Genomic DNA, 27,934 nt, shown 5'->3' with positions numbered 1-27,934 from the left:
TCTGCACTTCCGTTGCAGCATTATTAACCAAGATAGGGAAACAACCTAAGTGTCCACTGGATGAGTAGATAAAGAAGGTATGGAATGCATACACGATAGAATATTGTTCAGCCGTGAGAAAGAAGGAGATGCCGCCATCTGAGAAAAACATGGATGAACTTTGAGGGCATTATGCCAAGTGAAATATCAGAGAGAAAGACAAATACCGTACAATAGCACTGATACGTAGAATCCAAAAAAATCCGGGGAGTAGTATAATGGTTACCAGGGACTATGGAGGGGATAAGTGGGAGATGCAGGTCAACGAGTACAAACTTCCAATAAGATGAATACATTCTGGGCACCTCGTGTCCAGCATGGTGCTTATAGTTAATAACACTGTATTAAATACTTGAAACTCGCTAAGAGAGTCAAGTCTTAAATGTCCTCACTACAAACATAAGGTAGTTACATGATGTGGCACTGTTAGCTAATACTATGGTGGTAATTTTATAAAATATCAAGTCAACACATTATACATCTTAAAATTACACCGTGTTTTATGTCAATTACATCTCAATAAAGCTGGAGAAATATATTTAGTGAGCATCTACTCTGGGTGAATTCTTACATAGTTTTAATGAAATATGCTAAATGCTAGAATAGAGATAAAGTACTTTGTGAATTTTTTTTTAAAAGGAAAATTCACTAAGGGTTTAGGAAAGAGGATTTCAAGTGAAGACTCCATTAAGGAGAAAACTACCGAGCTGAATGCATTTTTTGATAGAGAAATTAAAGAAGGTCATCAGAATAACAAGCACAGCAATGTAAAAGAGCATCAGCGTGGGGAGCAGAGGAACTCCACTGTGTCAAGACCAAAGGAAGCAGGAAGGAAGGAGGAGAAAGGGAGAGGAGGTAGATGGAGCTGGAAAGTTAAATTGGGGTCAGATAATTGAGGTGCTGTAGGCCAGCTTACGGAAGTGCTAAAAGTCAACCTGGAGGAGGTTGATGTGAAATCCATGAAAATGAAGGATGCCTTCAAGGAAGAAAGAATACGTTAAAAATAGAGGAGCTGAGAGTAGAGAAAGACTAATCCACTTCCTTCCATAAATTTACTTAGGGAGACCAGAAAGAATTGCCCACATTAAGTGCTAATTTTACTAGTCTTCACCTATGACACAAAGATTATTGATGCACCATTAGCGGGCCCCGGCATTAGTGGTTTTCCCAGCAGTGGGGATGAATTTGCACTAAATGTCAAGACTGCCTTGTTATCACCTTTTCAAGAAGGCTGGGAGTTATTAACAGTTGTAGGCCAGGGCTCAGACACAGACAAAATTCGGAAGGGGGCAAAATTGTTTTTTAGCTCCCACCAAATTTGTAAATAGGGAGAGAGAGAGAGAGACAAGAGACAGAGAGAAAGAAGAGAAAGGGCACAGAGCAATATTCCTTTGGATTACAAATCTGTATATATTTCAAGGAAAATATAACCTGTTTCTAATTGAAGTAATTATAACCCAACAACACTTTGATTTGGCAAGAAATACTGGAACCCTGACTAATTCCTTACAACTTCTTTTGTAAACCTCCTTAAATCTTTCTTGTTTGCAATAAGAATTCATAGCTTGCCAGCTGGGAATCTTAAAGAGATTTGAGTTTTGTTCTTGGCATTGGGATGGCAAACTACATTCTACCACTCCTAATTGTAAGAGAGACAAGATTCTTGTCAGAACATTCTGAATATAAGGCAATTATGCAGGAACAGTAATTTCTGAGAACACAAATGCACAACTGTGAGCCAGTTTCATTCTTCTGAGATGTGCGTCAGAGGGAAACACGGAACATGGAAAGAGTTTGCTAAACTAACAATGAGCAAAACCCTGTAAAACAGCTACTTTGATTCTTTTAGACTGGCTGGCTGCCTAGGAGGTGACCTTGGGCAATTTCAGAAGCAAAGAAATAGAGATTTGAGCCAGAAGGTGGTGAAGAGAGAGGGCAAGTAGTAATGTATTTCTCAGGAGAAATAGTGAACACTCCTCAGTGACCAGGAACCGGTCGCATAATATTCATGTGTAATTTTAATATGCGGGAGTGGAACTATTGGTCATCAAAATATATGTGACATTTCAATTTAATATTTATTTTCCATTGATGATTTTGCAATATAATGTTATTTTCACCCACATTAATGAATGTTGACAATCTATCAGTTCTAAGAATGAGAATAAAAACATTTTGGCGTGTATTCATCTTTAAATGAATTTATTAAAAAGCTCTTGATATTCTCTAGATATTCATGTCAGGGACAACTGATTTTAATTTGTCTTTTTGAAGTCCTCTCAGAACATTCATTAGGAAAGACAGGGCTGCAGGAATTCATACATCAAGGATTTTATGCATGACAAGTTTCTTGAAAAAGACTTAAGTACTGCATGATTCTTGACAACATTTACCACCAGATGATTGCAATTCGCTTACATTAAAAAAAAAAGATATACATTTGATTCAAATTTAAAACAATGTTGAAATCTTCAACTTGCTGAGACATTAAGTAAGAAATGTAGCCTATAGGAAAAGGAAAAAAAAATCACTTTAAAATGCAATGTTTATCATTTCGGGGAGAAAAAGTGTATTCAGTTTAATATAAATAAAAATATCTATGCTGTGTAGACAGTGCTGATTATTTCCATTATCTGGTCAATAGCAGAAAGAGAATCATGATGAGAAATGGATGGGAGAGTTGCAGATTCCAGAAAATTTATAGTTCTATTGCATCTTTAGCAGATGAACTTTAAATGAGAGGTTGTGTTGCTTACTAGGAAGTTTTTAAAAATAGATTCATTATAAATAGTGCTACAGCAGGCAGGCTCCACACTGCGGCTGGTGCCTCTTCCCATCCCACTGCTAGGACCCTAACTAAGGCTGTTGTTATTTATTAAGGGGGTACTGCAAATTCCCCTGTTTTGCTTCAAGCACAAAACAATTCTGGATTTCCCACCCTCACTTGCCCACTTCCCATTTGTTATGGGGTGAGTTGTGTCTCCACCCCCAAAAGATGCTGAAGTTCTAAGCCCATACCTGTGAATGTGACCTTATTTGGAAACGAGGTGGTTAAGGCTGATCAAGTTAAAATGAGGCCATTAGGGTGAGCCCTAATTATATATGATGTTGTCCTTCTAAAAGGGGACATTTGGACATAGAAACGGAGATAGGCCCACAGAGAGAATGGTACCTGAAGAGACTGGAATGTAATTCCAGACCCAAGGAACTATAAGCAACCAAGAGAAAGGCCTGAAACAGTTCTTCCACTAGTACCTTCAGAGGGAGTATCCTGGTTTCAACTTGTAGCCTCCACAACTATGACAGTACATTTCTGTTGTTAAAGCTGCTTGGTCTGTGGTGCTTTTCTTTGGAAGTTCTAGCAAACCAACATAATACCCCATTCATTCTATTCCATGGCCAGCATGTACTTTTAAAACTCTACGCGATTTCACCACTTCTCGGTGATGATGTGGCTTCATTACCGCCTGCGCCTAGAGAGTGTCAGACACGGATTAGGTACTTAGAATTATTTGTTGAAAAACATGATAAATGGCCAAATTAATTACCTACCAAGTTAAGAAAAATTACCTCATTCAAAACATTAAGAAAGTGTACCATCTGTCTTCAACCTGCTTTTTCAATCTTTTACACGTCTCGAACATTACAATCCAACTTGGCTCTTAGCCCCACTTTCAAAACACTGAGTTTATGCGCTTCACCAGAATATTTTCATGCTCTGTGTATCAGGATCTGTGATGTTCATTTTGCACTGATATTTCATCCTCTGCTAGCTTCTCCTTCAAATTTTAACTGGTTACAACCTATATATTCTTTAAGGTCCATTCCCCCACCTCCTTCGTGAACCCCAGTATTATTCCCCAATTCAATGTTTTATCTACTCTCTCTGAATCCTCAAGCACTTTTGTGACTTATTTTAGGCCATTCAAATTGTTCCTTGGGATGTGGATATCTGGTAACTACGTTTATGTCTATAATTAAATGATAAATTATTTGGGGACTGGGACTGCATTTAATCAGAAGAACACTTCACATGATATGAGTGAAAGTAATACACAGGGTGGATGCTCAACACATATTTTGAGTTCAATTATAAAATTAATGGGCCATATTTAAATGTGATTCTAGGACGGTCTTTGCTGATTTTGCAGGAAAGAGGGAGAAGTGACAACAGAAGCAGAAATTACAGTGATGTGAGCCGAAGAATGAGGCAGCCCCTGCAAACCCAGGAGGCAAGGAGAGGGATTCTTCCCTGAAGACTCCAGGACCCAGCCCTGCCCTCACCTTGATGGTAGTCCTGTAAAACTCATTTCAGAATTACAGTCTCCAAAACTATTGCTGTATTAATTTGTGTTGTTTTAAGCCACTAGTTTTGTGGCCATTTGCTAACAGCAGCCATAGGAAGTTAATACAGAACTGAAAGTCTTACTACTGGGCACACCAGGATTTCCCTGAGAAATACTATAGAGAAAAGGGTCTTGTAATCAAATATACTGGCCACTGTGACATCTCCCTCTTGGAGATTCAAAACAGCATCTTAGGCTCTGAGGAGACATAAAATAAAGAATCTGTTTAACTCAGCATTTATTAGAAGTGTCTGGCCATATAACCACCCCCCGCCCCCCCCACACACACGCACACAAACACATACAGACCACGCATCACCTATTAACATCCCACAAGAACACATTTGGGAAATGCTGATGGAGTTAATTAGATCATCAGGCAAGTGTTACTCACCACTGCAGTACCACAGAGGTATTTCCTTAGCTATACTCAAATATTACCATCTGACATAGCAACTTCTAGTTCCCAAAGTTAAGCTCATCTAGATTCATGCCACATTCATTGTGAACATCCCTACTAAAAAGTAATAAAGAGCATGTAATGTCCTAAATAATAAAACTATCTTGACATTCTAAACATCAGTGCTTTAGATATTTAGGAATTTTAAAGTAGTCAGAATCATTTAAAGTGTTTATTTATTTTGAGAGAGAGAGAGCAAGCGTGAGCGGGGGAGCATCGGGGGTGGGGTGGGGAGAGGGAATCCCAAGCAGGCTTCATGCTGTCAGCGCAGAGCCTGATGCTGGGCTCGGTCTCACCGCCCTGGGATCGTGACCTGAACCAAAACCAAGAGTCAGATGCGTCACTGACTACACCACCCAGGCGCCCTCCTAAAGCTGAATATTCTGATTCTAAATCATCACAGACGACATCATGAAAGAATACCCTGGGTCATCCAGTGAGGTTGTTGTCCTATTTTCCTTAAACCTTGTTAACAAGGAGATGTGTTATCTAAAACCCATGGTTCTTATACTATGATGGTTGATTAACTCGTTTACTTTAGTCAATCAATGTTTATTGATTGCCTAATAGCTGCAAGTTTTGAGGGCTGCAGCGGTGAGGGAAAACGAAAACAAAAGCAATGCCACAAACCCCTCTCCTTGCCTTCATAAGTCGTACAGTCTAGGGAGTGGACAGAAAGATATTAGTCTCAGAGTTAAACAAATAAATCTATTGGGCAAGCCACAAAATAGACTGCTACTGATAATTTAATTACAGCAGCTTTCACTCAAGTACAGCTTATCTCTAGAAATCAGATCATATTCGGAATCAAAGACAAGAAGCTTTCCTGCAGAGGAAGTTTATTAGTAGACACGACCTTGCTTATTTCAAAACAAGGGAACTCCTCAGATTTTATGTCATAAAATATATCAAGTCTGCTCACATTTTTTTCAGAACTTAGGTTGTAAAACACTCACAAACATAACAAAACACACAGTGCACTTCAGAGTGACCACTAAAAAGCAGAATGCAGAACATCCAATCACCTGGGCTGACATTAGGTGGAGAGGGGAGCAAGGCCATAGCTAGGGTGCAAAATTTAAGGGGTCGCTAAAAAACCCAGTGCTCAAGATAAGTTACTATAATAGCATTAATTTTGATAAAACATCAAAACGAGTGCAAAAATACATGATGAACAAAATATAAAAATTTGAAATAAAGCTGGAATCATTATCACAGATATTTGGCTCAGCATAGCACTGGTCATTACCCTTCTTCACTCCTCTGCTGTGCGGCTATTGTCTGTTTGTCCATCTAGACTCAGTCCTCACCCTTCTCCAGTGGTTTTGTACCTCAGGAAGCTGATCTTCAGAAGCTTCCGTCACTGGTCTCTCTTGGTCTCCTCTTTCTGATTAGGCTCAGCCAATGGGAAATTAGTGCAGTTTAGCAGAGGACACAGTGAGATTAGGATATTTATCCCCTGGTTCCTTCCCTACTGAGTGGTGATGAGGGCTATGCTCCCATACCAAAGGCCACAGCTCAGTCTCCCTCCCCCCCACCGTGCAACTTACAACCCCCTTACTCTGATCTTTTGAGTCCAGGAGTGGTGATGGCTTTTTTCCATTGCCCGGATGCTTCTGCATCTGTCCTGAGTCCCCATACCCTTAGTCACACCTCTGTAAATAGATTCTTTATTAAACTCTCTGCCAGTATCTTGTTTGAATAGGCTAAATATTCCCTGCTGGGACCCAACAGCCTTGCACCAAGCCAGGTCATGTATATGCAATGCCAAAATATAAACCATGACTAAGCAGTATCTTTACAGTCTATGATTAAGAACTTAATATGATTAGACCTTGTTCCCAAAGCAATGCCTCTTTATGATCTCTCAAGTATTGACCTGGCTACTTTGGCCTCACAGGACATGCTCAGTCCAAATCTGGCAACTTATTTGTTTATGGATAGTGAGCAATTTTCAATGTTTGTTAATACTAGGCAAAATACTTGCATAATTAATGTAATTGAGAAAGGTTTGCAAATACATTTTGAACTTAGATGATATAGAGCATTTATTTCATAATTCAGGCATTCAGTCAAAATTTCTCTTAATTATTAGACCAACTTGAACAAAAACTGTTTGGGTTTTTTAAAAACCTGATTAGGTAATTAGATTTATGATGTAATTCTAGGATGGGTTCTGGGCTGAACTGAACTCAAAGGAATGGTTCATATGACTACATCAGTTCTCATCTTGCAAACCATGTACTTTTCACATTAATACTAACAAAAACAATATTCAAAATGGCCTATTTGTCTAATAACGTAATTCTTTCTTGTGAGGATCATAAAATTTTGGTAATTTAATTTTTTCGTTGTCAGTTATGTGGTAATAATTTGGACATTATTACACTATTTTCTTGCTTCCTAATATTAGTGACTGCTTCAACTTTTAATTTTTAAGTATGCATTTATAATTGCAATCTTTTATTATAAAGAAATAGGTTATTTTATCTTATAATAGACTATTACTATGAAAATAATAGAAGGCAGAGATTTATAAATATTAATTTTCATAAAAATATAAGAGCAAATTGAAATAATAACCTGTGCTTGTTCTTTATGATAAATGGTAATTAATATATACTTGCTTGTTTTAAGGCAGGACATATGGTAACAATAGCATAATGTCTACTTTTAATAGGCTAATGTATTTTATGAATTAATATAAAGTTCTTTGAGATCCTCAGAAGAACACTGCTGTATAATTGGAAATTAGTAGAAAATCTATAATGCCCTGATTGTAAAATATATGATATTCTATTTATTGATATCCAACCACATTTCCCTCCCTTCCCTCCCTTCTTATGTAATATAAGCCATAATGCATTTGTGTTTACATGGGGGATAAGGGACACGTAACTTACTCACTGAAATCTTTCTTACATTCTTCAGCTCTTTTTTTTTTTTAGTTTATTTATTTGAGGGGCACTTGGGTGGCTCAGTTGGTTAAGCGTTTGACTTTGGCTCAGGTCATGATCTCATGGTTTGGGAGTTTGAACCCCACATTGGGCTCTGTGCTGACAGCTCAGAGCGTGGAGCCTGCTTGGGATTCTGTGTCTCACTCTCTCTCTGCCCCTCCCCTGCTCATGCTCGCTCTCTCTCTCTCTCTCTCTCTCTCTCCCTCTCCCAAAAATAAACATTAAATTTTTTAAATTAAAAAATAAAAGTTTATTTATTTGAGAGAGAGAGAGAGCGTGAGCAGGGGAGGAGCAGAGAGACAAGGAGACAGAGAATCCCAAGCAGGCTCTGCACCTTTAGCACAGAGCCAGACGTGGGGTTCGATCCAACAAAGTGTGAGATCATTACCTGAGACGAATGCTTAACTGACTGAGCCACCCAGGCATCCCAGTTCTTCAGCTCTTCAACCTACTGAAGTTTCAGATCTTCATAAAAGGCACTAATGTTGACATCGCTTTGTATGTATTTTACAAGTATCCTCTATAAAATCAGATGTTCTGGGTCTTGTAATTTGGTCAAAATTTTATTTACTCACATTATTTATCATTGCTAGAATTTTACAAGGCTATAATATAAATCTGAATATTGAGCCTTCAGAAGTATTCCAACAACTCAAATTCTACAAATTCTTCCCAAATAAAACACGTCAGGGGGGCACAGGCAAAAATGGAGCAAATTAGATTTTTCCTGTTAAGATAGATCAGTCAGGATGCAATGAAATCAATCTAATTCGGGCAGCCACAGAAGCATTATACTAAACCCAAACAGTTCGTGTGTGTGTGTGTGTGTGTGTGTGTGTGTGTGTGTTCCTGAGCTTTTCATTTGAAACAGCAAAGTTTAATTAAATGTGGATTGAGACTCCCAACCACGAAATCAGCCCTGTTCGATGATAGATGTAAGTAGCTTTGTAGCTCAAGACTACACGCTTAATCCAACTATGTTTTTCAGTTGCCAAGAATTAAATAAATAAATCCCTGCACTTAACATTTACTTGATGCCTTGCTTTTTAAGGACTGAAATGGCAAGTCAGATGAAGGAAAACAGAGCTAAATATGTCATGGTTGAGAGCGCTCCATCTATTCTGGGGCCCCTCTCCTACCCCTCCCTGAGAGATTAACCAACACAACGTGTACACGCTCATACTCACCAGTATCAGTGTAATAGAGTCTCTCAGGGCTATCACTTCACTGCCCAGATATTTTAAATGTAAATTAGAACACCTACTGAAATAGATTGAGAAGAAAATTCATAAGATCAATTTCACAGGCCAAAGGAGAGCAAACTAATAATATGGATATTCAAACAATAGAGTACATAAAATAGCGAGGATATCAGGCAATTTGCCCCAAAATTACATATTCCGGGTGACCTAAATCTACTTGCATATGCCACTGTGCTACTGTTGTAGTGTTTTGTTTTTTCCTCCAGCGGTTTTAGGGCTCTGGTAAAATTCGACCTGCACAGTTTACAAAAAGGCTTCTACTGGCTGCCTTCATTTAAAGATTGCATTAGCATAACAAGTGTAATAGTAATCACCTCAACATCATGCTCTTATTGCAATCATTATCAAACTCTGTGGATCAGAGTGTCTGTGCTCCAAGGCAGGCGTTCCCAGCATGCCTCTGGAGGGAACGCAAGTTGCATAATGAGAATGGCCAAGGTACAAGTTCCCCGTTTTGTTTTGTTTTTGTTTTTTATCCCCTCTGATCATTTGGTTTTTATCTCCTTTGTTATTCCCAGTAGCATCCATTTTTAAAAGTACATACAAGGCATGGATTTTAGTGGCTCTATGCATACACTGCAGAGTTACATGCATCTGGGTTTGAATCCTGATTGTGCCATTTACCTGTCTCGCGTTTGGGCAAGTGACTTAACACCAGTAAACTTTTCTCATCTGTAAAGGAAAATGGTACCCAACCCATGGGGCTGTTGCAAGGATTAAATAGCATCATATTTATGGATAGCCTAGCAAACTGCCTAGTGCTATAGAAGGAAGCTGTTTCATAAGTAGCTTCAAAGTACGTTTTTCTTTCTGCATCTCTCCTTTGCTTCCAGTCCACCCAACACACTATTCATCTCTCTCCTGCTTTCTCTGTCTGCATCTTGCCATGCATAGTCCAAAGGTGTGTGCACCAAAACTCTACATCTACTCAGTCTTCCTTTCCAGTATCTGCTCCTATCAGTGCCAACCACAAACTCTACGACCCAGACCCATTGAACTTCTTCCGGTCCCCATCACTGAGGGTCTCTCCTTGATCCATACCTTGTATGTGCTCTCTCCCCACTGTGCGAACAAACCTCGGGTCACTTTTTAGAACTATACTCATGTGTCACCTCCTCATCTCCACACTTGCTTCCTTCTTTCTCTATATCCCCTCTGACCCCAACAGCACTCATCTCCTTGCATTGTAATTAATTGTCTGTGTATTTTTTTTCTTTCACTAGATGACACTGACCGGAGATCAACCACAAGTATCTCTGGATTTTTGTTCATTTCATTTTCCTTTGCTTGTCCTAATATGCTGTCAGTCGTACCACAGGAGTTCAGTACAGGTTTGTTGCATAGAGGCCGGGGCATCTGTGAAACAGAAATAGGCAACAGCTGGATTATTCAATGAAACTCAAAGTTGTGTAGCGTGGGAACTGTCGTTAATAATACCGTATTGTATTTCTGAAAGTTGCTAAGAGAGTAGATCTTAAAAATTCTCATCACAAGAAAAATTGTAACGATGTGTGGTAATGAAAGTTAACTAGACTTATCATGATGATCGTTTTGCAGTATGTACATATATTGATCAGTATGGTGTACACCTGAAACTAATATAATGTTACATGTCAATTACATCTTGATAGAAACTAAAAACAAAACAAAAACCTTGTTTTCCAACCCTCCCCCTAAAAAAATCACCCTATGTTCACACAGCATGCATGAGTAAGATAGTCCTTGTCCTCTAGATACTGAGTATCTTTGAGGAGAGATGAATATGCAAACAGAGAATTGCAATATAACATGCAGTAGAAGGGACTGTGGCCATTCAGAGCAGGATCGCTTACTTAAATATGAAAAAGTTAAAAAAAGCATTCTGATGGGCACCTGGGTGGCTCAGTTGGTTAAACATCTGACTTTAGCTCAGGTCACGATCTCACTGTTCATGAGTTCAAGCCCCACATGGGACTCTGTGCTGACAGCTCAGAGCCTGCAACCTGATTCTAATTCTGTATGTCCCGCTCTCTCTGCCCCGTCCCCTGCTTACACTCTCTCTCTCAAAAATAAATATTAAAAAAAAGAATTAAAAAAAACATTCTGAAAGTCAAAACCTATGCATCTAAAGGACATCTCTAAAGCATTATCATCACTGTTTACTGTTACCATTTATTTTCAAATTTGGCAAGTACAGCAAATTCCAAACATGTGACCAATGTAAATGTCTATGAACTTAATATTCTTGTTAATATAAACAACTATATGGAGAGATTATTACTCCTGTGTAATAATTTCATATAATTCATATTAACCTATTCTTAGCAGTAAAATTAAATTATTTCATAATTGCATCTCTGATGATTCAGAAGCCACATTAAAATGCCTCAGTGACTCAAGGTCAGTGTGAAATTAAGTCCTAATACATGAAGCAAATGGTTATTTGAACATTGTTTGAAATATCTTCAAGTAAGTATTTGTTGAAACATTTCAAAATTTGCCACTCGATATGTAGGACTACGTAGTTGATACTCTAAAGGCCATTTGTTGTCATAAATAACATAACAATGTACGCTTATCCCCACCCTTTGTTCCTCTTCTCCAAATTTAAGAATCCAACTCTATAGGACTAGATGTGTAGATATGAGGAATTTATGAAAAATTAGAGAAGATGGCTATTTTGTTAACGTTTGTCAAATTCTTTTAAAATTTTTATTTAATTGGCACAGAATTAGTGACTGAAAGATTTTAAAGTAAGCACAAGGGTGGTGAGTCAGCTGGAAGAAACATCCATTAAGAATTATACTTCAGTGTTTGGTAATGTAACTCTTGCTGGGTTAGTAACTCTGTGAGAACACTTTCACATTGAAATGTTCATTTTCAGAGAAGAAAATTCCTAACCATTCTACTTAGCTTTTTTTCTTTTTACCTAATCCATTCAACAAATTTTAACAAATTGTCTTATCTCGGGGCTTATATTTTGTCCTAAAATTTTTGGAGCAGATAATACAGAAACTCCTAGTCTATAACCCCATTACCAATATCTGTAAGAATATTTAGAGTCAACAAGTCATGAAACATAAAGCTGAAAAGCAGCAGTAATTGATTTTGTAGTTTTTTTTAATGTGTTTATTTTATTTAATTAGAAAGAGAGAGGGGAGGGAGAGAATCCCAAGCAGGTTCCCCGCTGTTAGCACAGAGCCCGATGTGGGACTTGAACTCCCGAACTGTGAGATTATGACCTGAGCCAAAATGAAGAATCAGATAGTTAACCGACTGAGCCACCCAGGCACCCCACCTTTTATAGTTTTTGATGTACGGATTATGGATTATATATATTTTTTTCATTTTTGGATACATGTATTAACCATAAGTACTATGGATAAATTATTCTTAAAAGTGAGAGTGAGGTATATGAAAAATAAACTAAGGAAAATTACAGATCACTATAAAAATTAATATCCTACTTGCTTCTGTTAACCTGCCTTGTACAGGACTGGCATTACTACGCCTTCCTGCTGTACAGAGAATTCAGACATCCTCACCAGCTTGCTTCACAATTCATCAGGAATAGGGACTATACATATGATTACATGGCAAATGAAAACATTTAGCGTCACAGAAAATAGATTTCTTTCACTGCATTAATGTCAGCCCTTCCACAAACAATAGCAACCCAAGCAAACATGAACACAAACACGCGGAGCGCCCAGGCCTCTGCTGCTTTGTTTCTGGGACTCGGGGCTGACCTGAGCATCTGCAGGGCTTCGATTACAGCTGAAGCTTCCAGAAGCAGCTATGGACGGAAATAAGTCTTTATTCCAAGTGAATGCAAAAAGGACTCTTCTAAAAACATTCATTTTATAGTGCACAGTAGCCTGGCGAAAATAGCAGCACTCTTAATTCCCCCATTCTGATAAAAATGAGGACAATAATTGGACAATACACAGGAACAAGCTTGGGTTCTATCTTATTAATCTGCTTCGTGATAAGAAAGATGAAGAAAAAAGAGCTCTCCTTTTACTCCATGTTTTGTTTTGCTTTTATCCAATAAGATAAAAATAATTTAAGTTTTGTAAGTTTTCTTGTATAGGCAATGTAGTCCTGTGGCTTAAAAATCAAAATGACGTGTAAAGAAGATGATTGGAAATAACCATGATTTTGAGTTTCTTTTGTATCCTTCAGTATTTCTTTATATATACAGGTACGAAGATATGTTATTTCTCCATTTCTTAGTAAAAAATTGCATACTACAAAGATTGTTCTTTACCTTTCTCTTTTTTGCTTATAATGTATCCTGAAGGCTTCTTCCACAGCAATGTAGAAGCAGTTTGCATTCTTTTTATACAGAAGCGTGGTATTCCATTGTGTAGATATGCAACTGTTTATGCAGTAATTACTTTTGAGGTTAGGAAAATGCAAGCTGAAAGTTTCATGCCCTTTTTTTTTTTTTTTAAAGATACAAGCTTTTAAATGAGATAAGAATATTTTAGGCCAAAGAAGAAAAAGAGTTTAAATCTAGTGTTCTCAGGTCTTCGATGGATGTTACAGCCATAAGTCAAGAGATGATAGTTTCATGCTCATATTGCAAAATATTATTGGTTCTGAACATACAAGGTAAGTACACACTATATATAACTATATATGGTTTATGTATCAGTATGACAGCTGCTATCTCTGAATATAAAGATAATTTTAAAAACTGGCCACAAAAGCATTTATTTAAAGGTTCTTTGAGATTACACTTGCCTCATAATACTCTACTATTGTCAATGACTTGTTATGTATGTTAATAGTTGTTTCTTCCTTTTAAGTAAGTAAACTCCTTCCCTTGTATTCCCTGTCTTTTGTAAAAATAGGACAGAGCTAAGGATGTTGGGGCTTTACAAATGAGTTTAGTCTGTTGTAGCAATACTTGTTCTTAGTGTTTTTAAAGCTATAATGTTATTTTCATGACATTCTTTTGCATTATCTGAACCACTAGTTCTCTCTGTTGAATAAGTAAATTAAAACCAATGATACCCATGTAATTCTCAAAGTGACTTGATGATATTCATCCATAGGCAGAGAAATTCAAGTCAGAAAAGGACCTTCTGGAATCTCTTATCATTTTACAGATAATTCAGTCGAGTGCAGAGAAGTTGAGCGAAGTTGTCCATGATTGTACAGATGAGCCAGGATTTGATTTCAGGAAAGTTGATTCTGACTGATCTTCTTGGTCCTACGAGACGCTGCTTTATCAATTAACAAGCCTGGTGTATGCAACGTACAATGTACAGAAAGAGATGAAGAAAAGAATCAGATCTCCTTTTGTAAGGATATCAAATATAAACTGAAAGTGTCAAAGTTAGCAGAAAGTTAACTTTAATGATAAATGACTTTTACATTTTCAAGGCATTTTGTTTAAAAAATTTTTTAATGTTTATTTATATTTGAGAGAGAGACAGAGCACGAGCAGGGGAAGGGGCAGAGAGAGACAGACAGAATCTGAAGCAGGCTCCAGGCTCTGAGCTGTCAGCACAGAGCCTAATGCAGGGCTTAAACCCATGAATGGTGAGATCATGACCTGAGCCAAAGTCGGAGACCCAACCGACTGAGCCACCCAGGGGCACCTTTCAAAGCATCTTAAAAGTAAATTATCAAGTTCGTAGCAATTGTTGTTATAACTTCGGTGTAATGTTTGGCACGTTCCTAGGACAAGGTCGAGTCTGTGTGTTTTCTGGGTGGTTTCAGAGCGGGTAAAGCCATAGAAGGAGCTAGGCAGCCAAGTCAGGTATCTTTAGCCTTTGGATCTGGTAACTGAAAAGCTACTTGTTGTTGTCCCAGAGGAAGTCATTTCTGGAGGAAGAAGGCTTAATGGATTCAGATGGGTAAAGTTATTCAATTAATAATTATTGGTCACTGGGCCACCTGTGTGGCTCAGTTGGTTAAGTGTCCTCCTTCAGCTCAGGTCATGGTCTCACAGGTATGTGGGTGCGAGCCCTGCATCGGGCTCTGTGCTGACAGCTCAGAGCCTGGAACCTGCTTCCAATTCTGTGTCTCCCTCTCTTTCTGTCCCTTCCCTGCTCGTGCTCTGTCTCTCTGTCTCAAAAATAAATAAACATAAAAAAAATTTTAATAAAAAAATGATAATTACTGACCACCTACTACATGCTGTGGACTATTCTAGATTCTGAGGATATAGTGGTCCTATCTTCCTGGGGAGAAGGCATACTTTTATAGTATCGTAGAAAGTGATAGGTGCTATAAGAAGGATGACAAAGAGTGAATGGGGTTATAATTTAAAGCAGGTGGTTGGGAAAGGTGTTGCCGGTTGAACTATGTCTTGTCCCAAAACCGTGCACTAAAGTCCTAACCCCCACACCTCAAATGTGGCTTCGTTTGGATATAGAGTCCTTACACAGGTAACCAAGTTAGAATGAGGTTATTAGGGTGGGACCTAAGCTAATATGATTTACAAAAAGGGGAAATTTGGACACAGAGATAAACACAGAGGGAAGATGATGTGAATATACAGGGAAATGTCATTTGAACGTGAAGATGGCCATCTCTAGGCCAAGGAGAGGGGCCTGGAACATAGTCTTCCCTCACAGCCCTCAAAGGAAACAACCCTGGTGACGCCTTGATATGGAACTTGTGGCCTCCACAACAGTGGGACAATAAATTCCTGCTGTTCAAGCCATACGTTTCGTGATACTTTGTTAAGGCAGCTGTAGTGAACTAATGGAGAAAGTCTCACCGGAAGGCAGTGTGTGAGTGAGGACTTGAAAGTGATGAGAAGGGTGGCTGAAGCTTTTGAGGGAACCGTGTTCCAGGCAGAGAGCAAAGAACTCAGGCCAGAAGCCGCCAGGTCTGTTGGCAGAACATCAGGAGGCTGTGTGGCTGGACCGAACGAGGAAGCCGAAGGAGAGCAGGAGCGGGTGAGGTCAGGAGACGGAGGGCTCGGGGAGGTGCCTTATAAGCCATTGTCAGGACTTAGCTTTTACTACGAGCGAGATAAGAAGCTACTGGGGGTTTCTGAGCAGAGGAGAGATAGGATTTTTACTTCACAAGATCATTTTGCTACAGTGTTGAGCCCAAAACCTGTGAGTGCTGGGGCAGGTGGAAGCAGGGCCGCCCTCTAGCCGGCGTTTGCCATCCTCTAAGCAAAGGTGGTGGACACTTGCCCTGGGTTAGCAAACTCGAGCAACGGCTACATTGCGGAAGTCTTCTGAAGGTAGAACAGGTAGAGTGGTCTGATGGCCCGGATGAGTGAGAGAAAGAAAGGAGATGAGAACAACTTGAGTTGTCATTGGTGACACTGATGACAGTGGCGGGGCAAAGGGACCGGAGCGAATTTGACGAGAGAATAGGAAAAGGATATGATGCAACGAATACAAACATTTTCAAAGAATTTCGCTATGAAGAGGAGCAAGGAAGTGGGAAGACTGGAACAGGGGTGAATGGGGCTAAGAAATATTTTGGGGACAGAATAAAAACTTGCTTGCATAGTGATGGGAATGACCCAGTAAAGAGGGAAATTGCTGGGGTTGGTGCTCTGGTAAAGTACAGAGGGAAGAACTGAGGGAGTGATGACCTTGAGCACAAGGAAAATGCTGATCACTGGGAAGGGCTGGAGGAGGAGCAGTGTCTGCAGGGGGGACATAATTCTCCAGCCAGAGAGCAAATGAACTTTACTTCCAGCTCCATTTAGAAAAGTCTCAAGAAAGAATTTTAAATTGGCCTCACTTGGGTCACAGGTCCACCCTTGGCCAGTGGTGTCCCGGAGGGTAAGATACTGACATTGGCAATATTTACCAGGACTACGTTTCTTTTGAAAAACTTAAACGTTGAAACCATTAAAAAAGAAAAGAAAAAAAAAAGGGTCAAATTAAAGCAGGCCAAAGTAACAGAACAGGCAATAGCTTATTTATTCATTCATTCATTCATTCATTCATTCATTGTGAGAGACTGAAGGAAGGGGCATAGAGAGACGAAGAGAGAGAGAATATGCATGGGGCCTTGAACTCATGAACTGTGAGATCATGACCTGAGCAGAAATCAAGAATCAGATGCTTAACTGACTGAGCCACCCAGGCACACAAAAGAGCATCTTTTTTAAGAAAATATTGAAAATAATATAGCTTGTAGTACTGTAACAATAATGTAAAAATAGTGTGTATATAAAACTGGTAACAATGCATCATTATGTTGCTTGGGAGTCTGGGGACAGGAAAGAGAGAAAGAAGCGAGCCAACATACCAAGAACAGTAAACACCCTGAATATAAAATTCATAAATCCTAAGTGTTCCTTGAATTTCTTTTTTTTTATTCTTTTCTCATTGACACACTGCTGTACTCTCTTACTTTTAAATTGGTAGAGTTCATCACTGGAGACATACTCTGAAAGGTGGCTCCTTTTAGATTATGGAAGCAGTAGGTTCAGAGGAAGGATTTTTATAAAATAGGCAGTTGTAGCTTGTTTCAAATATGTATCACTTAAGTGAAGCAGAGAGTTGAATAGAATTGCTCAGTAGATATTCTGGGGGAAAAAAATGGTCAAGCTAGGTTATTATCGATCTTCTCCAAAGAACTGGGGTTCTAATTCCAATGCATAATTATTCAACTTCCCAGTTCACTTGAATATATATACACACAGCTTTAGTGATCAGCTTCTAGATAAGAGAGGGACAAATTGGAAGAGATAGAAAATCAAAGTGGATGTCTATTAATGCAATTCACAATTCAAACACCTAGAGTAAAACTAGATAGATGGAGGTGGGAAAGAAGAAAAGTTAACAAAAGATTCCAGCTCCTTGACCTAGAACAGAAATCTCAGTATTCATCAAATGCAAGGAGTTATATTACAGGAATCCCTGGACATATTTTTAATTGCCTTTTCAGCATAAGCCTTAAATTTGAGTCTAACCTTGATTCTAGTTTAACTAACTGGTTAACTTGGAGAAAACCACTTACCATCTTTGAGCCTTATTGAATAAATTTCAAAAATTGTAAACTGATGTGAAACATTAATCACTACTTATAATGAATGATACTCTACTATATATAGTTATAGGCTATATGATATATGCATAATATGCATATATATGGTGTGCATTATATATATCCTGTATGTATTACATATATGTGATATGAGCTGGGAATATTTTATTTTACTTTATTTGTTAATGTTTTTTTTTTAATTTATTTTTGAGACAGAGAGAGACAGAGTATGAGCAGGGGAGGGGCAGAAAGAGAGTGAGACCCAGAATCTGAAGCAGGCTCCAGGCTCTGAGCTGTCAACACAGAGCCCAACGCAGGGCTCGAACTCACAAACCGTGAGATCATGACCTGAGCCAAAGTCGGACGCTTTACCGACTGAGCCACCCAGGCTCCCCCATTTTATTTTATTTTATTTTATTTTATTTTATTTTATTTTATTTTATTTATTTTTTTATTTTATTTCATTTTGTTTTATTTTGACTCTGTGTATCGCTTATTAACTGCACAGCCTTCAGCATCATGCCTAGCCTCTCTAAGCTCATGTTTCTTCATTCATATCTTTGCTGAGTTGTTTTGAGGGTCACATGGAATTTTCTATAGCTTCTGCCACATGTGGGAACCTAAAACTATAAATTATTAATATAATTATTTTTATCTGTTTTCATATTCTTTTTTAAAATAATGTTTATTTATCTTGAGAAAGACAGAACTGTTGAGGGGCAGAGAGAGGGGGAGAGAAAGAATCCCCACCAGGACAGTGCAGAGATCAACTCAGTCTTGATCCCACAAACCGTAAGATCGTGACCTGAACCGAAACCAGAAGTCAGATACCTAACCATCTGAGCCACCCAGTTACCCCTTTATCTATCTTCATATTCTTTGGCTTTAATGTTATCACACATTTTGAAGATCCATAATCATCTCCACCTTCCATTTCTCATTTTTAGTTCTAAAACCAAAAGAGGAAGGATACATATGCGTTTCTACTATTGTGTATTGTTATCACTATACTTCTAGCACCGGATGCAACAGAGGTTGAGCTTATTGGAAAAAATTGTGACTCAGAAGTAGAAGTGAGTCCTATCAAGTACTTCTCAGAGACGTGTCCTATGAGAATTATTGGTTACACTTCTAGAGCAGATCACTAGGCTTGCAGGAGCATGCTCTTAGAACATCAGTGATTTTTCTAAGTAGATCAGGATCTCCTATTAATTGTGAAAGAGACCACTTTTAACTCTGCTTCCCATCACTTCTGGCAGAAAAATGTGGAAGGGCTCGGTGATCCCATTTTAGGTTCCTTTAAAACTTGAATGATGTTGGCAGAATTATGGAAATTGGATTAGTAAGCAACTGCCAAACTCATGATTATACATTTAAATAAATAATAATAGATTTAAAACAAATATAAATATTTCCATATATAATTCAAGTATCTTATTTTGATGTAATTTCAGTATAACACTGTGTGTTCATACTTGAATGTAATTTCCATTGCATTTTTGTGTAACTTCTTTAGCATCCGTATTGTTATGTAATTGACACACAATGAAATTAACCATTTGAAGTGTTCAATTCAATGGTTTTTCATGTATTCACAGACTTGTACAAGCATCACCACAATCTAAGTTTTTGGAATATTTTTATCAACTCAAAAATAAACCCCACATGCATTAACATTTGCTCTATAATCCTTCCTCCCTCACATACCTCAGCCTAATGCCCTAGGCTAATATACTTTCTGTCTTTATTGATTCACCTGTTCTGAACTTCTTTTAAAAATGGCATCGTGTAATATGTGGCCTTTTGTAACTGTCTTCTTTCACTTAACATAATGTTTTCAAGGTCCATCCATATTGTAGCATGTATTGGTACTTTATTCCTTTTTATTATCAAATAACATTTTATTATATAGGTACACCACATCTTAATTATCTATTCATTGAAGGACATGTGTGATATTTCCATTTTTTTTCCTATTTTGGATGATGCTACTATGAATATTCATGTACAATTTTTGTGTGGGTATAATTTTTCTTTCTCTTGGGTTCACACCTAGAATGGAAATGCTGAGTCAAATGGTAACTGCTTAACATCTTGAGGAACTGATAAAATATTTCCACAGTGGCTGTGCCACTGCTATATTCTTACTAGCCGTGAGTGAGAATTCTAACTTTTCCACGTTATTGTCAACACTTGTTACTGTCTATCTCTTTGATTATAACCATCATAGTGGGTACAAATTAGTGTCTCATGTGGTTTTAAGTTGCATTTTCCTAATAATTACTGATGTTGAACATGTCTTTCCGTGTTTATTGCCCATTTCTGTTTTCTTTGGAGGGATGTCTACTCAGCTTCTTTTCTCATTTTTAAATTGAATTGTCCTTTTATTATAGAGTTGTAAGGAATATTTACATATTATAGATGTATAAAAGTCCATTATCAGATATGTGATTTTCAAATATTTTCTCTGATTCTCTGGGTTGTCTTTTAACTTTCCTATTGGCATCAATTGTAGCATAAAGGCTTTAATTTTAATGTCGTTGAATTTATCTTTTTTGCTGAAGAACACTTTTTTGGGTGTTACATCTAAGAAACCACTGTCTAAACCAAGGCACACAAATTTACAACCATGTTTTCTTCTAAGCCATTTATACTTTTGCTCTTATGCTTATGTCTGTAACATATTTTGTGTTGATTTTTGTGAAAAATGTGAGGTGGATGGTCCATCCAAATTTATTCTTTTGCATGCAGATATTCAGTTGTCTGAGGGCCATCTGTTGAAAATTATTCTTTACCCATTGAATAGTCTTGACACCCTTGTTAGAAATCAACTGACTATAAAGGTATGGTTCTTTCTCTCTTTTTTTAATGTTTATTTATTTATTTTGAGAGAGAGCAGGGGAAGGGCATAGAGAGAGGGAGAGAGAGAATCCCAAGCAGGCTCTGCACCCTCAGCACAGAGCCTAATGCAGAGCTCAGACTCATGAACCATGAGATCATGACCTGAGCCAAAATCAAGAGTCAGACATTTAACCGACTGAGCCACCCAGGTGCCCCTGTATGGGTTACTTCTCAACTGTCAATTCTATTCAGTTGATCTATAAATTTATCGTTACGCCAGGATTTCACAGTCTGGATTACTATATCTTTGTAGTAAGATTTGAATTTGAGATTTGGTCTTATTTTTGAAGGTTATTTTGGCATCCTAGATTTCTATACAGATTTTTGAATTAACTTGTCAATTTCTGCTAAAAGTCTTGAGGCCTTCCTGTGATTCACTGTGGCCCTTCCTCCCGCAATGGTCACCTCTGCCTGCTCAGGCTGCCTCTGTCGCTTGGACTGCTCTGGAGAAAACATGGTGTCTGCCCTCAATTTGTGAACAGTGCTAGCTCTCAGCTCAAAGGCAAATAATTCAACTTTGTGAATTGATCAACAAGAATAAGGAACTTTTTGCAAGTAACTTATCATATCTGGGCACTATGTTTGGAGCTTCTGATGTATTGGAACACTTCTTGGGTGTCCTTGCTGTTTTGTTTGCAAGGTTTTCTATGCCCAGCATTCCTGGTTCCCAAATATGATTATTCCAGGTATAGCTTTTCATTAGTACTTATAATGGGGAGCATATTCAATATGCAACAAATAACTTTGCTGGGCTTTGCCATCAGTTAACAAATGCACTTGTGGAAAGCAAACAGCCCCTGGGAGGAATTGGCATCCTTAATGTAGCAATAGACAAGCTTCAGATGAATGCAAACTAACTGACTTCCATACCTGCTAATCTTTGCCAGCTTTGCTTGCAGGCAAAATGCTTTAAGTGTGCCCTTCCATATCTTGACATAGATATGATAGGTAGCTGTAAAGAGAATAGAGCTCTATTCATCTTGAGTTTTGTCTTATGGGTGTTTTATGATGCTTTGACAATTTGGAGGCCCTGTGGGCCTGGGGAGGGGTTAGCTAATTCCTAGAGACAGCTAACAACTTGCCTGTGAGCATGCATTTGACATGCAAATTAATCAGTCCCTTCAGAGACTCCTCTGCCTGTCTCATTGTCAGACTCCTGCCATTGGGAACATTATCCCCCCCCACCCTAAATCACCCCAGATCCAGGTATGGGACAACTACGGACCACCACTATAACCCAGAGCCTACCAAAATTATTCAAACATCCATTCCTAAACTTGCTTAGTTTGCCTGCTTTACCTTGCCTGTTTCTTCCCTCAAAAACCAGAATAAAGGCTTTGAGCCACACTTTGCCCTGGTTCCTTCTGCCCCCTGATTGACCGTAGTGCTTCCTCATGTGGTCCTGTGTGGAGTGCTGTGCCCTCTCCTCTTGGGAAGTATAAACGACAATATTTTCAATGGCAATTATCCCCTGATCTATTGGCCTCTCTATATCTGAAAATCCTAGGCACATTTTAGAACAGGAGCCTATGATGCAAAGCACTTTTTATGATACTGTTATATGGAAGAATTATCTGGGCCAGGCTGACGAGCACTTTACTTTTCTGAACAGGCTAAACCCAGGCCTGCTGTGGTGATCAGTCATATCATGTTGGAGTCATGTATAATAAGTGCATTCTAGCTTCTCTGATGCTACTTAGCAAAGTACAGTAGCTACCAAAATGTAACGTCTCAGATTATGAGTAGATTCATTAAGTCCCTTAGCAGTGTTTACCATGAGTTACCACAAATTTATTCAACTAACAATCTTTCAAGACTTTCAAACCTGGTAAATTAATTACAGTGAAATTTTTGCTTAGGATAACATCATGCGACTGGAGAAGCAAAACTTGTTATCTCTTTAAAACAATACTGAAAGGCTCGCAAAGACTTTTTAAACATTATTGTCATGAAATTTGGCAAGGTGTGCACAATTACCTGGACCTCAAGAGACAGAAAAACACATACTACACATGACAGAAGATGGTGAGATGTTTGCAAGCATGTTATGATCAGTTTTTCTAATGACTACCCCAGAATATAATATATAATCCAGCCATGCTTCATAACATTGATCCGGAAATGTTGAAATAAAGAGAGCTTGATGAGTGACCGAAAGCCATGGATCAAGAGGCTGTGGTGAATCCCCAATATGCATAAAAGAGAATGGGATCACAAGGTGAATCAGTAAACAAACCATATAGTTGCTCTTGAAACTAACATGCATCCTGAGTTAAATAAAGGTGAAACCAACCATCGCCTTGGCCAGAGGCAAATGTTACACGGGTGGCAAGGGAGGACCAAGACTGTCTCACCTGGATATTAGAGAATTAAATTTTTTTTTTTTTTTGACAAATCCTGGCGATACCTCCTAGCTGCAGTACCTTTAACTGCTTGCCCCGTTGCTGAACACAAACCTCTGCTTGACACAGGCTCCTGCTGGACATGAGAGACTCCATGTTCCTCTCTACAAATACAGCACAAGTTTATTCCTTTGCAGTTCTGGAAGTCAGAAATCCAAACTAAGTTTCACTTAGCTGAAGTGAAGGTATCCACAAGGCTGGTTCCTTCTGGAAGCATTAAGGGGAGAGTCTGTTTCCTTGCCTTTTCAGTGTCTAGTGGTTGCCTCTATTCCTTGGCTTGTGGCTCCTTCCCAAACTGCCAACGTTCTCGACTCCTATCTCTGCTTCAGCAGTTTCATTGCCTTTTGACTCTGACTCCTGCTGTGTCCTTCTGATAAGGACCATTGTGATTTTACTGTATCTATGTGGATAATCCAGTGTGATCTCTCCCTGTCAAAATCCTTAATTAAACCCCATCTGCAAAATCTTTTTAACCATACAAGGGGATATTCACAGGTTCCAGAGATTAGAATGTGGATGGGTTTGGGGCAGCGCGTTACTGCTGCTTAGAGTACTGCCATCTTAACAATACGATGTCTTCTGACTCAAGACCATGGGATGTGTTTTCCTTTGTTTAGATCTTCTTTAATTTCTTTCAACGGTGCTTTGTCGTTTTCAGTGTATAAATTTTTCACTTCTTCTGTGAAATTGATACCTAAGTATTTTATTCTTACTGATCTATTATCAATGGAGTTGCTTGCTTAACTTCATTTTACAAATGATTAATCTAGTATCCAGAAGCGCAATTGATGTTTATATATTAATATCGTATACTACAATCTTATTGACTCATGTATTAGTTCTAATAGCTTTATGGTGGATTATGTAGGATAGTCCATATTCAAGACCATGCCATCTGAAATAGAGATTATTTAATTTCTTCTTTTCCAATCTGGATGACTTTTATTTCATTTTCTTGCCTACTTGCCCTGGATTGAAGTTTCAGTAAAGTATTGAATAGAAATGGTGGCGTCAGGTATCCTTGTTTACATTACATATTTATTATAAATGAAATCTCATATTTAATTTAGAAAAATCAGAATTTGCAGGTAGGTAAAATATCGGAAAATAAAATCATCTGTACTTCTGCATTTGGATGGAGTAATTTGTAACAGATCAAGCTACTACTAAGAACAGGTAGGGGGGAGAAAATCCAAATAAAATGTAAAAGATAATTTAAAAAAAATTTTTAATGTTCATTTATTTTTGGGAAAGAGACAGAGCACAAGCAGGGTAGGGACAGAGAGAGAGGGAGTCACAGAATCCAAAGCAGGCTCCAGGCTCTGAGCTGGCAGCACAGAGCCAGATGCGGGGCTCGAACCCACAAACCACAAACTGTGAGATCATGACACGAGCCAAAGTCCGATGCTTCAGTAACTAAGTCACCCAAGCATCCCTGTAAAAGGTAATTTTTAATCGCATTAGAAAGCTGTGGAAGCAACATGTACTAGAGGAACTCTGGCTGAGGACAGAATTTTGGAAAGGTGAGCTGATCATCTGCAAGTACATTTTTTAGAGGGCATCTGCAATTTTGGATGCAACCTCTCATCTGAGAATATGAGCTTGGCCTGTGTCGAAAGCTTTAGAGGCTAAGGGCCAAGATAAGAAATGAACCAGACACAGACTGAGTCCTAATAAAACTGAAACCCAAGCTTTACTCAGCTTAGTTTTAAGGTGAGCAGCCCTCCTCTCTGTTTGTCTGCATGTTAAAATTTACAAGGTTTTGGTTATAAAAATATTGCTATGTTTGCCAATATAAAGGATTATATAATTGAACACAAGAGAGAGAATAAAACTACAATAAACACACACCTCTAGAAACTCAAGTGTTAAAAATCAGACAAGGACAAAATAACCTTTACTAATATATTCAAGGAAAAAAAAAGAAAAAGATGAGAAATAGATTAAAAGATGAAAAATTCGGGGCACCTGGGTGGCTCAGTCACTTAGGTGTCCAACTTTGGCTCAGGTCATGATCTTGTAGTTCGTGAGTTCAAGCCCTGTATCAGGCTTGGTGCTGACAGCTGGGAGCCTGAAGCCTGCTTCAGATTCTGTCCCCTTTCTCTCTGCTCCTCCCCCTCTCACGCTCTGTCTCTGTCTCTCTCAAAAACGAATAAACCTTAAAATAAATAAATAAATAAATAATGAAAATTTGCTTTGAATTCTATAAAATGAAAAAATGGAAATACTAGGATGGAAAAATTTATACCAAATTATATACTGAGAATTCTATGAATGAATTTATCACAATAATAGGGAAATCAAATGCCAAAATATACAACTAAATTTTTTCCATACTCTCAATGTTAAATTAGGTATCCCTAAAAATTCCATGGGTCAAAAGAAGAAGTGAGAATAGAAATTAAGCAGTATTTATACCGAATACCATTGAATACAAAACCCATTGAACTTGTGAGATGCAGTCAATGCAGAGTTTAGAAAGAAATTTGCTATTTAAGTGCATATATCAGAAAATAAATGCCTAAAAATATCAGTGATCTAAATTTGATCTCACTAAGCTATGAAAAGAACTGTAACCTGTATAATGTAGAATGATGCATATAAATAAGACAAGAGCATTAGTCAACAAAATAGAAGATAAAATATGTAATAGAGAAAAATTAACAAAGCCACAATTTGGTTTACTGGAAAAATTAATAAAAGCAATAAACCACTATCAAGAAAATTTAATGGAAAAAAAGAAAACACACGTTACCAATATCAAGAAGGAAAAAGAGGATTTTAACATATAGAGTCTGTGAAAAGAAAATGAGAGCATGTTTTGAAAGAATTAAAGTCAATGATCTGATTAGAAAGAACATTGAGTTTTGTCATTTTTGTTTTCAAAAAGCTTTCAAAATCTCCCTGTTACCCTGAGGTTAAACAAGGGCAAATATGATCTGCTGCTTGTCCATATTTTCCTTTCATCAGCTGATACTTGACCTGCTCTTCCCTCTTTAGGCCACAGCTATACTGGCTACTGCTTTCTTTCACTCCTCCATAAATACTGATTCTAACCAGCGTCAGGATTTCTACAAATGCTATTGTCTCTGTGTTAGACTAGGTGAGCCAAAAAATCTTTAGTATGGCTCCTTACTCCTGAGTCCTTGAAAGCATACTTTGCAATCTTAATTTAACATGATATAATTTCTTGGGATATGAAAAAGCCCAGAGCATAATCTCCAAATAGATTATTGCAGTGAACTCTGTAATCGATTTTTCTTGAATTAAAAAAATACATGATGATAAAAAGTAGTTGACAAATACATAATAGTAGAAAAGAGGAAAAAGCAATCCATATTCCAGTCTTCCAAAAGAAAAGTATTATTAACATTGCTGAGTAGAGTTTTATATTTTATTTTTATATAATGTAATTTTAATTCCCCACATTGTACTTTTTATGAATTTGTAATATTCCATCATATGGATATATCATAAATAATTATTTCCATTCTGATAGAAAATTAACTTTTGATTCTTTTCTATTATAAATAACACTTTGATAAACATAGTTTTTCATAAAACATTTTTGAATTTAGGGTTATTTCCTTAGACCATATTTCCTAATTATGTCACTATTAGGTCAGAAAGTATGCAGGTTTCGAATAATTACTACATGATGCCAAAGTACTATCTCAAGCAAAATGCAGGGCACCTGGGTGGCTTAGTTGGTTAAGCAACTGACCCTTAATCGTGGCTCAGGTCTTGATCTCAGGGTCATGAGTTCAAGCTCTACATTGGGCTCCACTCTGGGCGTGAAGCCTACTCAAACAAAATAATAATAATAATAATAATAATTAATAAAGCAAAATGTTGCTGCTCACCTCATTAGAAGAGTATGACGGTGCCCTCTCTTTTAAGCTCTTCCCAAAACCGGATTTTCTCAATTTTAAAAATATTTGCTAATCGGGAATTAGATACCATGTTCATTTTAAAGACACATTTCTATTTATTTTATTGCTAGTACTTTCTACAGAGGTTCGTGGTTCAGTTACATTTTCCTCTGTATATGTTTTTTAATTGCAAGAATATTGTCTTTAGGTTGATAACTTTTCAGACTACTTAAAATCATTAGCAGTAAAGTTACACTGCCCATGTGTATAGAATAGAAACAATGTATAGATGCCTTTAAGAAGAAAAGGAGGTGTTAGTTTTCATGAAAAGTACTTGAATTGACCTTCAGACCATTTTTCACATAGTTTGCAGAAACTAACCATTCCTCAATTTGTTGTTCTTTGCTACTTCTTGCAAAGCACTATGTTAGACATAGTTAAAAGCACAAAGTTCCTAAGGAGGCATGTCTGCTCTGTATTGGAGAGAGGTTGCTGATAAAATTGTTAATTAGCAATTTATCAAGATATCCATGTCATTGTGTATTGTAAAATGCCCATGGGCCAAATGTAAATTATTCAAAAATTAACATAGGAAAAGCAAAAGCTGGATCAGCAAGTTGAAGGTCATATCTACCTGATAGACTGAAATGCTAATCAACCCATAATTATTAAAGATGAGTATAGATAGAAATAAGCATTTCTGAACAAAAAAAATACATTATAATTTACCTTAA

At 37.7% G+C, this 27,934-nt stretch overlaps 1 pseudogene; it reads left to right on the top strand.

The window, feature by feature from the left end:
* Positions 1 to 21,420: 21,420 nt before the first annotated feature.
* Positions 21,421 to 23,179, top strand: LOC122216847 (annotated as a pseudogene).
* Positions 23,180 to 27,934: the final 4,755 nt, after the last annotated feature.

Source organism: Panthera leo, chromosome B1, assembly GCF_018350215.1.
Source record: "Panthera leo isolate Ple1 chromosome B1, P.leo_Ple1_pat1.1, whole genome shotgun sequence".
NCBI lineage: Eukaryota > Metazoa > Chordata > Mammalia > Carnivora > Felidae > Panthera > Panthera leo.
Note: the sequence above shows the minus strand (reverse complement) of the source record. Positions and strands in the feature narration are given on the sequence as shown.